The sequence below is a fragment of the Sciurus carolinensis genome, chromosome 7 (genome assembly GCF_902686445.1).
Source record: "Sciurus carolinensis chromosome 7, mSciCar1.2, whole genome shotgun sequence".
Taxonomy (NCBI): Eukaryota; Metazoa; Chordata; class Mammalia; order Rodentia; family Sciuridae; genus Sciurus; species Sciurus carolinensis.
Genome location: NC_062219.1, coordinates 154625803 through 154640245, shown reverse-complemented (window position 1 = coordinate 154640245; position 14443 = coordinate 154625803). Strand labels below are relative to the sequence as shown.

The 14443-nt window shown below is 47.2% G+C and overlaps 4 non-coding genes across 4 annotated transcripts; 3 read left to right on the top strand and 1 right to left on the bottom strand.

Moving 5' to 3' along the window:
* The first annotated feature begins 3083 nt into the window (after positions 1-3083).
* Trnaw-cca (transfer RNA tryptophan (anticodon CCA)) lies at positions 3084-3155 on the top strand. The gene has a single exon. It is a non-coding gene; the product is annotated as a tRNA-Trp (tRNA).
* Positions 3156-4363: 1208 nt separating this feature from the next.
* Trnam-cau (transfer RNA methionine (anticodon CAU)) lies at positions 4364-4435 on the top strand. Its single transcript has one exon. It is a non-coding gene; the product is annotated as a tRNA-Met (tRNA).
* Positions 4436-5223: 788 nt separating this feature from the next.
* Positions 5224-5305, bottom strand: Trnas-aga (transfer RNA serine (anticodon AGA)). Its single transcript has one exon. It is a non-coding gene; the product is annotated as a tRNA-Ser (tRNA).
* An 8776-nt stretch (positions 5306-14081) lies between these two features.
* Positions 14082-14153, top strand: Trnaw-cca (transfer RNA tryptophan (anticodon CCA)). The gene has a single exon. It is a non-coding gene; the product is annotated as a tRNA-Trp (tRNA).
* The last annotated feature ends 290 nt before the right edge of the window (positions 14154-14443 follow it).

Below are 14443 nucleotides of genomic sequence, written 5' to 3'. Positions count from 1 at the left end.
TCTTTGTACCCCTTTTCTGATCTCAGTTCCTCCTTATTTCTATCTTTCTCTTTTAAATTTTTTAAAATTAGCTTTTAAGTTATTTTTTATCATGGTGAAAGTTGCATAAGATTTACCATGTTAGCCATTTGGGGGGCAAATTCAGCAGTGCTAGGCACACCCACATTGTTGTACAGCTGTCACCAGCACGCATCTCCAGTCTTCATCACAACCCAGACCAAACTCTACTCGTTCATCACTAACTCCATTCTTCCCTCCCCTGGCTCCCATTGACTTATTCCACTTCGTATTCCTGCATTTGACACTTAGCACCCCCCGACTGGTGGGACTGTACAATATCTCTCCTTTTGCGTCTGGTTTGTTTCACTTAGCATAATGTTTTCAAGGATAGTCTGTTACAGCATGTCAGGATTTCCTTCCATTTTAAGGTCAAATAATATTCTATTTTATGTATAAACCACATTTTGTTTATGCTAACCACTTGACAGATATTTAGGTTATATCCACTTTGGCCTATTGTGATCAAGGCTGCTATAAACATTGTCAAACAAATAATCTATCCCTGCTTTCAGTTCTTTTGCACATACATACCTAGAAGTGGAATTGTTGAATTGATTGTGCTTAACATTTTGAGAACCTACCATACTGTGTACATACTATCATGTGATGACTACCAAATACTGACGTTCCCACCAGCAATGCACAAGTGTTCTGATTTCTCCACAATTGTGTCATTACTTGTCTTCTTCTTTTTTAATTACGTGTCTTCTTAAAAAAAATAGCCATCTAAGAAGATATGAATCATCTAGTTAGGTTTTAAGCACAGAAAATTCATTTCATCTATGTTTTTATCCCAAACACAAAATATATTGATAATGAAGAGGCCAGCTGGAGCTTGGCCCACCCACCAGGGTGGAGCAGACTTGCAGAGGACAGGGGCACTACAGGAGTCAGGAGAGGCAAGGTGGAGGGAGATTATTCAAGGAGAAGGTAGCAAGCAGGTAGCAGGTGGATGTGTGTCTGCACTCAGGTGTGCAGTCAGAGGTGACCCCACATCGACCCAGTGGTCTTGTGAAGGTGGGCAGGGGCTCTCAGTGGAGTGATGCCTGACAGGAACAGACATTTGGAGACTCATAAAAGTGGGAAGCCCTGCAGTCTTCCAGCAGGTGTTCTGGTGGATAGGGGGACAGAAGGTAGTTTGTGACAATGGCCAGAGTGGACCAGGCAGCTTACTCTTGAAGTCTATTTCCTTGGATCTTCAGAACTTGACCCAGATTTCTGGAATCTGTACTAGGTAGAAACAGGAATATGGACACAAAGACAAAGCCAGCCACAGGAACTAGGGCCTAAAGTCAGAATTAGTAGTAAGGTGACTTGGTGTTAAGACCCAGGGTTTGGGGGATACCGAAAATTCTTGCCAGAGCATCAAGATCATGGGTCTTCAGCTCTGGGAAAGGAAAGGCTAGGTAGCTGAAAAACAAGGTGAGAAGTGAAATCCTCAGTGTCAACTGTAAGGCGCTCCAGGAACATGTTGCTGAGAAGAACAACAGTCTGATTTTTAAAATTTTGTCCATTCTCCTAAAATCAGGTGTTTAAAAATCAGGTGTTTTATCTAGTATTTATTAATGCAAAGCACAGCTGATTTTGTTTTATTTTTTATTTTTTTTTGGGTGGGAGGATCATTTAAAAAAAAACAAAATGAAATCAGCTGTGCTGTGCATTAATAAATACTAGATAAAACACCTGTATCAGAAAACTTCTGTGAATTAAAGTGCTTTATCGGTTAAGCTGTATTTTACTGACTTTGTAATTTGCATTGGTGTTAGTCTCCAGGCCTTTTGCAGCCCTGTGTTGTCAATGTCCTGTCTTGATTTTAGCTACCTCACCATTTAAAAACTATTTTTTGTTTTGCTTATTAAAGAAAAAATAATTCTAACATTTAAAATCAACTAATTTATTTATTCTTGTTTAATAGCACCAAAGTGGAAATCTAGGGGTGAAAGTACAACTGATAAATGTTAAGTTTTGTCACAGCCACATGCTGACGATGTAGGAAAAGGCATTTAAGAATTCACCAGACTCTATAGTGATAATTATGGCATTATCTACCGAAAGCTCATTAGAACAGTGGCAGGCACTGTTCTAAGCATATATAAGCTCCTTTAAAGCACATTACAAATGCAAACTCACAACAACTCTATGATGTCTGTACTGTTACCTCGTTTTTACTCGCAGTGGAAGATTATTCTCCGGCTGCCCGGGATCCGCGAGCTCTTTTCTTTCTGCTGGGATTTGCAGATCCTCCCAAACTCCTGGTCTTTTATTTTCTGAAAGCCGCGTTCATTTCGCCGCCAATGTCTCGGACTCCCCGTGTACCCTTCCCAGGGTTCTGAATTCCTTTCCATGATCCCATAGAGCGCGCTTGTTAACAGGTGAATTCTCCCATCTGACCTGCCAAAGGTGCTGTGCCGCCTGCAGAACAGGCACCCATTCTGCAACCTACCTCTGGTCTTTTACAATTCACAGCGGGAACCCGGGCTCTGGACTAATCCTTTTTAGGATTCAGAAAGGGGGACCTTAATTTTAAGCGCAAGATGCCTTTCGCAGCAGTGGGTCACTTCTCAGATCAGAGCATCTTTTTGTAGGAATGGAGGACGCCGTTCCACTATTTGACGGTCTGCCTGCGGACTCCAGGTCCAGGGGAAAGTAAATAAAAAGAACTCGGCCACCTGCGCAGTGTCCCCTTGTAAGCCTTTCTCCGGCGGAAGCACGCGCCCGAATGCCCTCGCGCCCCGCAGACAGTGCCACCCGCTCTGTCGGGCGCTCCAGGCTCAGAGATCTGCAGGCGGACGGCGCGGGGGCGCAGCCTCCGGTGCCCGCCCGCGCGTTCCGCTGAGGCTGAAATCGCAGCGCGGGTCAGTCTTGCAAACGATTCGAACCCTTCCTCAGCGTCCCTCCTGAGCGGAAGAGGGGAAAAGGGGACAAAGGATGTGTTAAGACCACCAACCAGCAAGTCATTTCGGGTATCAAAAACTAATGACGTGGATCAGGTTGATAGGTAATTAAAGGGTCGCCCCTCGGGAGACCTCGTGGCGCAACGGTAGCGCGTCTGACTCCAGATCAGAAGGTTGCGTGTTCAAATCACGTCGGGGTCAAGCGTTTTGCACAGCCAGTTGGTCTGGGTGTGCGGGTGTGCGGTGGGCGCACTCCTGAAATGTGTGGGAGAAGGACACCGTCTCCGCTCTCCCCGGGCTTGGAGTCTGTTAGTTTTTTAGTCTGCTCAAAATGCTTTTTAAAAAAACACGCCGGCAAGTGTACACAGGGATGCTTTATTCTATTTGGAGCTTATTTAGGGGCCCACGGAGAGTTTCGCTCTTTCATTGCGCTTACAGGAACGGAATTTCGCTGCACAAGTTCGCCCTATGCTTACTTAGCCTCCCGGCTCACTTCTGCACCCAAGCCCGGTCTCTCCACCCAGGGCGCAACCTTCAACTTTGAAAAGCGTAGAGTGGGTGACCTAGACCCACCTGCTCCCCACCTGGGGTGACTTTTACAAGCCGGAGGAATTCGTCTCTGCAATGTCTCTGCCCTTGCAAATCACGAAAAGGGTTCATTTCTACGAGGCAGAAGACCTAAACAGTTACCTGCCAGAGAATGAGCAATTACAGCTTCCAGGACAGGTTCCGCGAACCCCCGAAGCTCATAAAAAATGTGCATGAATTAGCTAGTTTCCCCCCCACCTCGAGGTCCTCCAACAGATTTTGAATTAACACCTTATATCACGGAAGAAAGGGGCACGTTTACTTCATCTACAAGGAAGGAGGCGTTTGGGAGGTCCGCAGACCTTTAGCTGTAGATGTACTGCACACATTCCCACGGTCCACGTGGGAGGTGTGATTCTAACCAGGCATCTGTGCATGGGCGAAGTTTAGCCAAAATAACGGTTTTTTCCTATTTTTTTTGGGGGGGGGGAGGATGGTACCAGGGATTGAACCCGGGGACACTTAACCACCTGGCCACATCCCCAGCCCTTTTAATTTTTACTTTGAGACAAGGTCTAAGTTGCTTAGGGCCCCGCTAAATTGCTGGAGGTGGCTTTGAACTTGAGATCTTCCTGCCTCGGTCTTCAGAGTCGCTGGAATTACAAATGTGGATCATCGTGATCAGTTGTCTATTTTCTTATTAAACCCTTTATTACTAGTTAGTTTAGGGTCATGTGCATCATATTAGAAAAAATAGATTATTGCTATGGAAACCTAATTTCAGTCGGGGGGAAAAAAGAGAAAACAAAAACAAAACCAAAAAAACTGGTAAGTTAGAGGAAAGACGACAAACATTATCTATGACGCTTCTCTTACCGTGCAGCAGAGTGGCGCAGCGGAAGCGTGCTGGGCCCATAACCCAGAGGTCGATGGATCGAAACCATCCTCTGCTAAGCCTTAGGTTGTTTTTGCATCTAAACTAGATTTTCCCGGTGCATAAATGAAAACTAGTACAGATGGAGCCCTTAGGGCAACTTATTTAGATTCGCTCCTCTCTGCGCACTTTTCTGAGTCTGGGTGCAAGACATAGTCTAAAAAAGAAACTAAATAATGATCGCAAAACTGTGTGTGTGTGTGTGTTGCCCTGGAGCGCGGTTTGTTCAGAGGGAAGCAGCGTCTCCCAGCGCAGAGGTCACCTGAGCAGAGAAGGTGCCACGTGATTTAAGAAAATTCATGCACACCTACCAACCTTGTACCCATTTTGCGTAAAGCGGAATCCCCGACCAGAGGGGACGCTTAAAACACACCCCGCCGCGGGGCGCCGATCCAGCCGGAGTCGAACCTGGAGCCTTCCGACTCGCACTGAGGCGCGCTACCCGTTGCGCCACTAGCCCGCCCTCCTCTGGCCAGACGGGTGTCTACCTGCAGGGAAAGGGGGCGGGATGGCGGCGTCCCACGAAGATTAACACGTGAAACCCTTTTTTGATTCCTTTCTCCCCAGTTTTCGGAATTTTGAACCCAGAGGAACTTCAGAACTGAAACACGATGTGGTTTCATTGGTTCCCTTGATATTGCGCAGGCACGACTTCCTCCTGGGCACCGGGAACTTCACTTGGATCCAACTTATAAAAGATCTTAGAGAAAACTTATTTTGGAATGTGAAGACCCTCTTTGGATGGGGCTCATAAAAGCAAAAAGAAAAAGATGATTGGGAAAACCTAATACCAAAATCTCGCCATTTCGTAGTCGGCAGGATTCGAACCTGCGCGGGGAGACCCCAATGGATTTCTAGTCCATCGCCTTAACCACTCGGCCACGACTACAGGCGAATGGCATAGTTTTTGGTATCCTACATGTTAGAACATATCATACGCTCCGCATCTAAGATTTAATAATAACTGATTTCATGTCCTATGGATGAAAATGAGGAAGCATCAACCATTTTCTATTCCAGGCATATGCGTGGTAAGTGGAGAATGCTTTTTGGGTCTTTTGCAAATCAGCTATATGTTTCAATAACTTTAAAAATCCTCATAAGTTTTGCCTTGTAGGAAATTTTTCCTCAGTAATGATCTGCTAAAGATGCTTTTCAAAGTTCCCTATGTCTTCAGACACAGTTCAGTGCCTGCAATATAATAAAGGCTCAACAAAATTAGTTACTATTGCAGTTATCATCTTAAAATTCAAGAAGCTGGATTCACAGAAATGTTCTACAGGGAGTCCTAGCTCCTATCTCTTCATACATCTCTAAATATTTTAATCAGTAAAAAGACTATTACTGAATGGAACTGGGGAGTAAAAGATATTGATGAGGGTCAAATTCTCTTCACTGTACGGGACCTTATCTCACAAGGGGAAGAACAGTAGTATCAGATATTCTGTGGATAATAGTTTAAAAATATATTGAAGACCACCCAAAGCAAGAACAGAATGCCAGGAATTCCACGTTTTTAAACAATGCTACCTTTACCATAATTAGATAGGTGTGTGGACTGAGTGAGCATGTAAGAGTTGGTGTCATCAGTGGTTTCAATGGAGGAAGAGGGGTGAGTAAGTACACTTGGTAAGCCACTGCGACTGTGAACGGATTTAAAGTCGCCTCCTGTCCAGATCTCTCTTCTAGGTTCCAGAATATCCTAATGTCCTAGGCTGTTTTTTTCTTTTTTTCCCTTTGCATGTCCACAGACATCTCAAAAGCAATGCATTCCAAAAGAAATGCTCCATCCTTCTCCTCAAACCGGAACCCCCTTCCAAATTTCCAATACAGCACCCAGATGCCAAAACCAAACACCTAGAACTCTTCTTGTTCTTCTCTTTCACCATAAATTAAACCCCAGGGACTTAACTATTGAGCTACATACCCAGCCCTTTCTGTTTTTTGATTTCGCTAAATTGCTGAGGCTGGCTTTGTACTTGTAGTCCTCCTGCTTCAGCCTCCAGACCTGTGGGGCTGCAAGGGTGCACCTCTGCACCCAGGTCCTTCTCTATCCACCAGACCTTCAATTTGATCTTTTCATTTTTTCTCAAATGTAACTCTTCCTCCCAAGCCTCAGACCCATTTTCGTAGATCAGGCCCTCACAGTTTCTTATGAGTTACTGAAACAACCTGGAAGTCTTTTGGCCTTCAGTTCTCAGTCCCTCTTCATTTCTTCACTAATTTTACTTTGAGCACATCACACCAAATGCTTTGCCAGGTGCTACTCATTCAGTGGAGCAAGAAAATTACAGCCAGTACTCTTGGAACCTTCTGGAGTAGTGAAGTGAGCAATTACAGTCGTTTGGGTGAGAAGCAGTGTGCCTTCACAGTCCACAGGAGGGGTGCTAGATCCCATGGGTGTTTGCCTGGAAAGTCACTCATGAGAGAAGCTTCCTTAAGAAAGTTTCCAGTTCTCTATTCCTTACTTCTGGATCCTCCGTGGGCACTCAATACATAACGTGGAATGAATGTATTGTATTTAAGCTCAGCTGTGGAAGATGTGTATTAGTGAGCCAGACCAGGGGAGGGATAGCATGGAATAGGAGAGGAGCTGAACCAAGTTCTGCCTGATTGACACATGGCTTTTTGGAGTGGCAGCCCTGGAGATGTCGTTGAAGGCAGATTTTGTCTGTGCTAATGGAGAATGCACATCTGAGTGTGTCCCTTTCGTCCTTTAATTTCTTTAAGGTAACCTGGGGTCTAGAGGAGAGATTTGAAAAATGACGTGGGAGGACTTCAATTCAGCATGTCTTACCTTTTCAGCTTCTCTTCTGGTCACTGTCAAGGGAGCCTGGAACTCCTGAGAAGAAGGTCTGCCCTCCCTTCACCCCAGCCTCTGCCCTACCTGCTCGGAGGCTTGGGCTCATCTTTCAGGGCCTTTGCTGAGGTGGTCAAGTCTTTTTTAAAAGTTTGAAATTTTACCATAAAAAATTTCAAACCAGGCGCGGTGCTGTATGCCTGTAATCCCAGTGGCTCCGGAAGCTGAGACAGGAGGATCAGGAGTTCAAAGCCAGCCTCAGCAATTTAGAGGCCCTAAGAAACTTAGTCTTAAAATAAAACATAAAAAGGATTGGGGATGTGGCTCAGTAGTTAAGCACCACTGGGTTCAATTCCTAGTACAAAAAAAAAAAAAAAAAAAAAAAAAAATTCAAACATATAAAAAGTTGAAAATATAGGGACTTATCTGTATGACCCCTCCCATATTCAGCTACTGACTTTGCCATATTAGTTTTATCTACTGTTTTCTGCTGAAACACATGAGATTCATTTACAGACATTATGCTATATTGCCCCTAATTATGTAGACATATGCTACCTAAACATGCATCTTATATAACCATAATATCATTTTCACAACTAAAAATATTAGCTTTTCATCAAAATTAACTGATACCCAGTCCTTATTTAAATTTACCTCGTTTATCTTTTGAAGCCAATTTGTCTAACCAGGATCAAGTTCACCCACTGTAATGCTTTCTCTGCCCCTTTTCCTTGAGAACAGTTTCCCAGCCTTTTTTGGGTGTTGTGTCGATTGTTTTAGAGGGAACCACATTCTGGATTTGTCTCGTAGTTTCCCACAGCCTTTCTTCATGTATCGATTGCTCCCTTTAAGTTAGTAATCCAAATGATTGACTAGATCCCTTGGATCTGAGTGATCTGGCTGAGGCTGGACATTTTTGTCTGGACATTGTCTGTACACAGAACACACTTTGCAACTAGATGCACTTGTCAGGATGTCCCACTGGCACTGAAGATAAAGGGTGTCCCAGAGAGGGCCAGGGGCCACCACGGTGTTACTGCGGTTGGGATGATGAGATAAATCCCTGGTGCGGTCAACGCCTGCCCTCTGTGGCATGCACACTGCTTCTCTACCTTGGTGCTCCTTTTAACAGACCAGGTGTCAGACCCAGAGCAAACCACAAAAGCAGAATCTTCACGCAAAAGGAATTGTTCTTCAGGAAAGACCTCGATAAACCCTCTACCTTCTAGCTTCAACTGTTCTTAAGCAACTTACAAGGCAGCAACCATGGAGGTCACACGGTGGGGCAATACTGATTGATTTCACACTCGTTTTGCTGAAGATCCTCCGACATGTGGGTCATGATGAAAACGGACACCTGGAAAACTTCAGGGACTTGAAGACTGCTTTTGCTGGAAACACTGACTCTTCATTTGGGCCTGCGGTGTCTGGTGGGTGACTGTCCTCTGGCTGCCTTGACTTTCCGCCCTGCATGCAGACAGGCTGATTGCCTTTTGGATCTGGTCTCCCCCCCCACCTCCCGTGCTATTCCTGCAGTGTTCGAATTCCAAGCATCCCAAGTTCTGTTGCCTCATCACAAGGCACAGATGGAGCCCCGAGGCTCAACTTTGGTCTCCAGTACTGAAAGGGGTTTCTTCCTTGGAGGGGTGAGGGCGACGGTGTCACCCACACACAGACCCCAGGGACTGTTTCGAGGTGGTGGTGAAGTAGAATCCCTTTACTGTGCACAAAGCTTTCGGTTACATAGACTACGCTGCTTCTTACGTGAGGGGAGGCTCCTTCTGCCTCAACCAGTGAAAAGGTCATTGACTCCGCTTGTGGCGGATGCTCCCAAGGCTACAGGCAAGCATCGCAAGTCCACTGGATGGCGCTCCAATCCAGCCTGAGGGGTGGGCCTTTGCTCACACCGCTGACTCAGTGCCTGCTGCCAAGTATGCCTGTGGGACACGACCTACAGTCCAGAACATGGAGAAAGTGAACTCCTGCCGTTTATGCCCTGGGCCCGGCCCAGGGGAGGGGCCTGCGCCGTGAGCCCACAGGCCCCTCACACTCGCCACTCCACTTCAGGGCCCAGCTTTTCAGCCGACGAAGCAGCTCACTCCACCAGCCTTGCGGGTCACAAAGCTCTGCTGGGGCTCCTTCCTGTCCCAAACTTTTCATCCCATCTGATTATGTTTCAGACTTGGTGAAGTGGGATTTTCCCATTGCACGAAGGTGAATTCTTATGTTAAATCCTTGATTTTTACGTGGAAACCAAGCAAGGCAGCAGGAGCTCATTGGGTCTGACATCAGTCCGATTCTTCTCTGCCTCTGCTTCTTGGGTTCTTATCCGAAGCTACTTTTCTCTGGTGGCTTTTCTGTCTGACTCCCTCCAACACATAAAGCACTCCATTATTAATTATTAATCGATGCTCCATATTCCTGTCTGTGGTAGCTTCTAGTTCAAACTTCATACTAATTTTGACCATTAAGTTAAAACTTCTTTTTCCAACTACGCTTTAAGATTCTTTTAGGGGTTGGACGTTCCTTAGTTTACAGTAATAATTTCACTTACATTCGGAGCTCAGGTATAGAGAAGATTATTTTCCGTCGGTGGATTAGCAGGTGCCAGGTGTGGAGCATGTGGTCCGATGGGTCATGCAACTGGGTGCAGTTCAGAAGGCTGAGCACTTGGATCCTTCCTAACATCTGGAGTGGTGGTTTTATGTTCTTACAATTTTCTTTTCTCAAAGGCAGCAATTAGATATCTGACCTTTTCACCTTGATGCTTTCTTTTTTCCTTTTTTCTGTTTTTGGTGCTGGGGTTGAACCCAGGGCCTCAGACGTGGCAGGCAGAAAGCTTCATCCTGTTTTTTCCTCCACATCCCTTGCCTTTGCTGTCTGTCTCGTTCACCACCCACCCCATCTGCTCACCTCTGTCCTCTACCCAGCAGCAGAGGGAGCAGAGGCCTCTCTTCCCATTCAGCCACCCTCAACTTCAGGTAGGATCTTTGTGGTGTGGCCCAGGAGTCTAGGTTTCAGCCGGTGCTCCGGATGACTCCCTTGCACACTCAGGTATGAGGACATTTATAGACAGGCTCCCTCGCGTCTCTCCAGTTCTTCCCCTAGGGCTCTTGCAAGTCAGCACTGCAACCCGGGTGGTAAGGTTGTTGTAACAGAGGTGATGTGAAGCTGTCCTGGGAATCTCCCGAAGGACTTGGGGGAGCCAGTCAAGTCAGGAGGGAGGTCAGCAAGTTAACAAAAGTACCTTCTTAACATATGGAGTAATGATGGAATTTGAAGGCTCACCATCAGCAACCCCTAGAGAAATTAAAAAAAAAAAAAAAAGCAGGCAAAAAACAACTACTATTTTAAAACAAACCCTAAGATTACTTGCCAATTGCAAAGGTAAAAGGAAAGAACCCTGTAGTGTTACCCAAGTTAGGATCTTTTGGCTTGGAAACAATAAAATTGAGACTGAGTCACACTGTGAATATGTTGCAGGGAATAGACTGGTTGAGAAGCAGCAAGTGGCACTTGGAGAGCAGAACTCCGAACTGTATTTTGCTCTGGCGGGCCCAGAGGAAAGCAAAAACTCCAAATTCTGAGCCCTGATGCACAGTTTCTCACAATATGTATAAGTTATTTGATGTCATCTTAGACCCATCTTGTCATTGGGACTTTTCCATCTTTTTAAAAAAATTCTCAATCTCTGCTGCCGAAGGCCTTGTGCAGGATCTCTAACAAAGTATGCACACAGAACAGATAAGAAGAAATGGTTCTTTTTACAGGCATCTGCTAAATTTCAAGAAGGAGTGGTCAGACTCTTAGGGCAGTTATTTACAATCCAAAACATATGGACCTGTAGTTAATTAGGTTTCCTGGAGAAAGGCTGAGAGGGGAGCGGAACTAACCCCTTCCCCAGGCACTGGTTTCTTACCATAATTTCATTTCACAACCAGGTCTGGTTTTGCCATCACAAATACACACAGGCAAGTCTTTCACTGGGACTCCACCAAAGGGAGATGGCACTGCCCAAGGGACCAGGTTACTTTCCAAACAAAGGGAGATGGAAGTTTTTAAATTTTTTTTTTTTTTTTTTAATTTTTGGGTGTTATCCACAAGAGATACAGCTCCAAGTCGAGCAAAGGTTTATTGACAGAGTCTGCCAGGCTGCCCTTCTGCAAGGGGCAGCAGCCTGCTGAAAGAAGCTTCTTAACTATATAATCATGTCCAAGGAAGTAGTTAAACAAAACAAAACAAAAACAAAAACAAAACCCATCTGGTCCTGTGATCCTTTCCTGGCCATATGCTGTGGTTTCGGTGGTTAGGGACTCTTTGGGGTGGGCCTAACGGGAAGGTCAGGCCTGAGTGGGTTTCTTAGGCTGGCCGGTGCTGATTCCCAAAATGGAGTTACTCTAGCTTAAAGACTTAACGCTGGGGTGGGTGGGGTAACGTCCATGATTTTCTCAACAGCCAGGGGCAGGTTCCAAAAGATGTTTCTTCCGCTCTAGACTTGAACCAACAAGTCATCGCTGGGTCGAGTTGCAGGTGTGGTGGTGGTGTTTGAGTGACTCTTGCCTATTCCTGGTTTTACCTCAAAGGCATCCCACTCTTTAAGAATGCCCCCATCCTCCCTTGAATATGTATTTAATTCCCCAAACACCCCTCTGCCTACGCCTTTGAAAGACAGAGAGAGAGTCCATGTGTCACTGTAGCACAGCTGGTATTGTCCAGGGCACAGCTTGCTGATCACTGAAAGGAGGATTCTGCAGGAGAGTTTATTCAGGAGGTGCCTCAGCACATGGAGACAGGTCTCACACTGGGCTCCCAGGTAGGGGATCGCGGATGTTTGTGGGTCGGGCGTGGGGAAAGGTGGTTGGCTCACACTGCATCAATGTCATCATCTTGACCCACCTGGGAGCTGTTGCCCACCTAAGAGCTGGGGAAGGAGCAGGCGAGTCTAGAGTGCTTACTCAGGGAGTACGAGCAGTGGGTTGTTCAGGTTCCCATGGTCTCAAAAGCAAGATATCAGGTCTGTAGGCTGCAAAAGTGATAATCAAACCCCCCATCAGCTGGAGGGTCAGTCAAACCTCCTGCTGCTGGGCCCCTGCCTCCAGCTTCCAGTTCTGTAGGTGTAATGGTTCATTTGAACTGTCAACTTGATTGGATTAAGAGATGCCGATGATTAAGAGGCCGCCGGGTGTGTCGAGGACTGTCTAGGAATGATTGGAATGTGGGATAGTGAACAGGAGACCCTTCCTAAGCGAGGCAGTACCGCCCAATAGGATGGAATAAAAGCTGGAAGAACAAGGGAGCAGATGCAGATGCAAGCTCGTCTCTTCCTGAACGGGTTCTTGATCGCTGCTTTGATCGTCTGAGAATATCTGACTCCTGCTTCTTCACTCTTCCAAAGCAAACTCTGCCAGCGATTCTCCAGGGAGTTTTCAGAAGCCTTGGTCTGGGACTAGGATAGCACTGTTGATCCTTCTTGTTCTGGGGCTTCCACATCTTGGACTGAGCAGCTGCTGGTTCTTCCAGCTCTCTAGCCTGCAGATGGCCATTGTGGACTATCCAGTTTCTGGTCCTGTCAACCAATCTAATAAATCCCCTTGTAATCATACTGCCTGTTGATTCTGTTCCTCTAGAGAACCCTAATATAGCAGGTCTGGAATGTGGTGCAAAATTTACACTTTTGAATTTTGCACTGCTGGTGATACCGCAGGCTATCGGTTCTGCTTCCTCCAATGTTGAAGTTTGAACATCAGAAAAGCACACGGAGGCTTTTCTAGCATATAAAGGCAGGTTTTTTTTTTTTTTTTTTTTAAGTAGTAACACAGACTTGGGGCTGGGGTGGGGAAAGGGGCCATGGCTGGTGTCCTGGTATCCCAGGAAGTGAGAGCTCCTGCCCTTTTGATACATTGTATTTTCTTTGTTCTCTGGCTTTCCCCCTCATCTCTCTCCTTTCTGTATTGATGACTAGGCCCAGGAGATACCAGTGGGGTGACCAGCAGTGGCAAGAGGATGGGCAGGAGGAAGGGCCAAATGGAGTGGTCCAGGCAGGAAGCAGTCCAAGGGGCCATTAACTAACTCCCTGACTGCAGCCTTTTGGGGCGGGGTAGTACAAGCAGGTAATCTTGGTGATCAAAGCGCTCTGGAGACACATTCCAGTCTCCCCGGGGCGGTATCCAACTTCCCGGATCCAAATCCGCTTCCATTTTCTAGATCCCACCCCATCGTCTGTCCACACCAGCCGCCTATCTTTAATTCCGGCTTCACTGGGACCTTGATCGGGTTTTCGGAGAAGAGTAAGCGCTCAGAGAACGTGAGTTTAGCGTTGGGGCTGTCGCTGCGAGCGCTCCGGCTGGGGCGCGTGAGGGAGACCAAGGCGGGATCCACCTGGGGAGGGGCGGCCTGCAGCCTCCGCCCTGCAGCCTCCACGCCCTGCAGCCTCCGCTCTGCAGCCTCCGCCCTGCAGCCTGGGGACGCGCGGGCGGGCAGGACCGGCGGGCAGAGCCAGGCGGCCGCCGCGCCGCAGGGGGACGAGGGAGCGCCCCAGGGACTAGCAGAAAGGTGGCAGCGCAGTTTTCCCGGCCGCCTGTCATTCCAGTCCCACTGCGTATCTAAACCCACGATTTTTCTCAAGAGGGGAGAGTTTCGTCCGGTGGAAACAACTGAGTCTTTCCGCTGTGGAGCACTTGGGTTTAGAGGTTGATGCTGAATCTCATAAGTCGCTTCTGTTCCCCGACGAAACCTTAGGAAGCTGCGAATGGAGGAGAAAAAGAGCAGACGAGGGTGATCAGAAAAGAAATCCCGGCTGGGTGGGGTGGGAGGAGCGGGTCGTTTAGGATCCTTAGTTTAGATAGGAGAGCCCCTTGGCCGTGACCTCGTGGCGCAACGGTAGCGCGTCTGACTCCAGATCAGAAGGTTGCGTGTTCAAATCACGTCGGGGTCATGCCTCCGTTTTGTGCGGGAGGAGGGGAACGTAGATCGAGTGAGGCTACCCGGGCGCGGTGCCTAGTTAACCCTGCACCCAGAGCCCGGATCCGGGAGACGGCGATTTGCTCCCAGTCTCTGCCTCTCTCCCTAGGCTTGCTCCTGGGAAGATGAGACGGGGGTGGATTTCCCTTGTGGACCTCGGACAGCGCATCTTTTGCCACTTCTTAAGTGGGAGGCTTACGCGGAGTCTCCCTCCTCCTCTCGCACCTGGAGACGCAGAGGCCCTTCCCTCTCGCAGACCCTGGC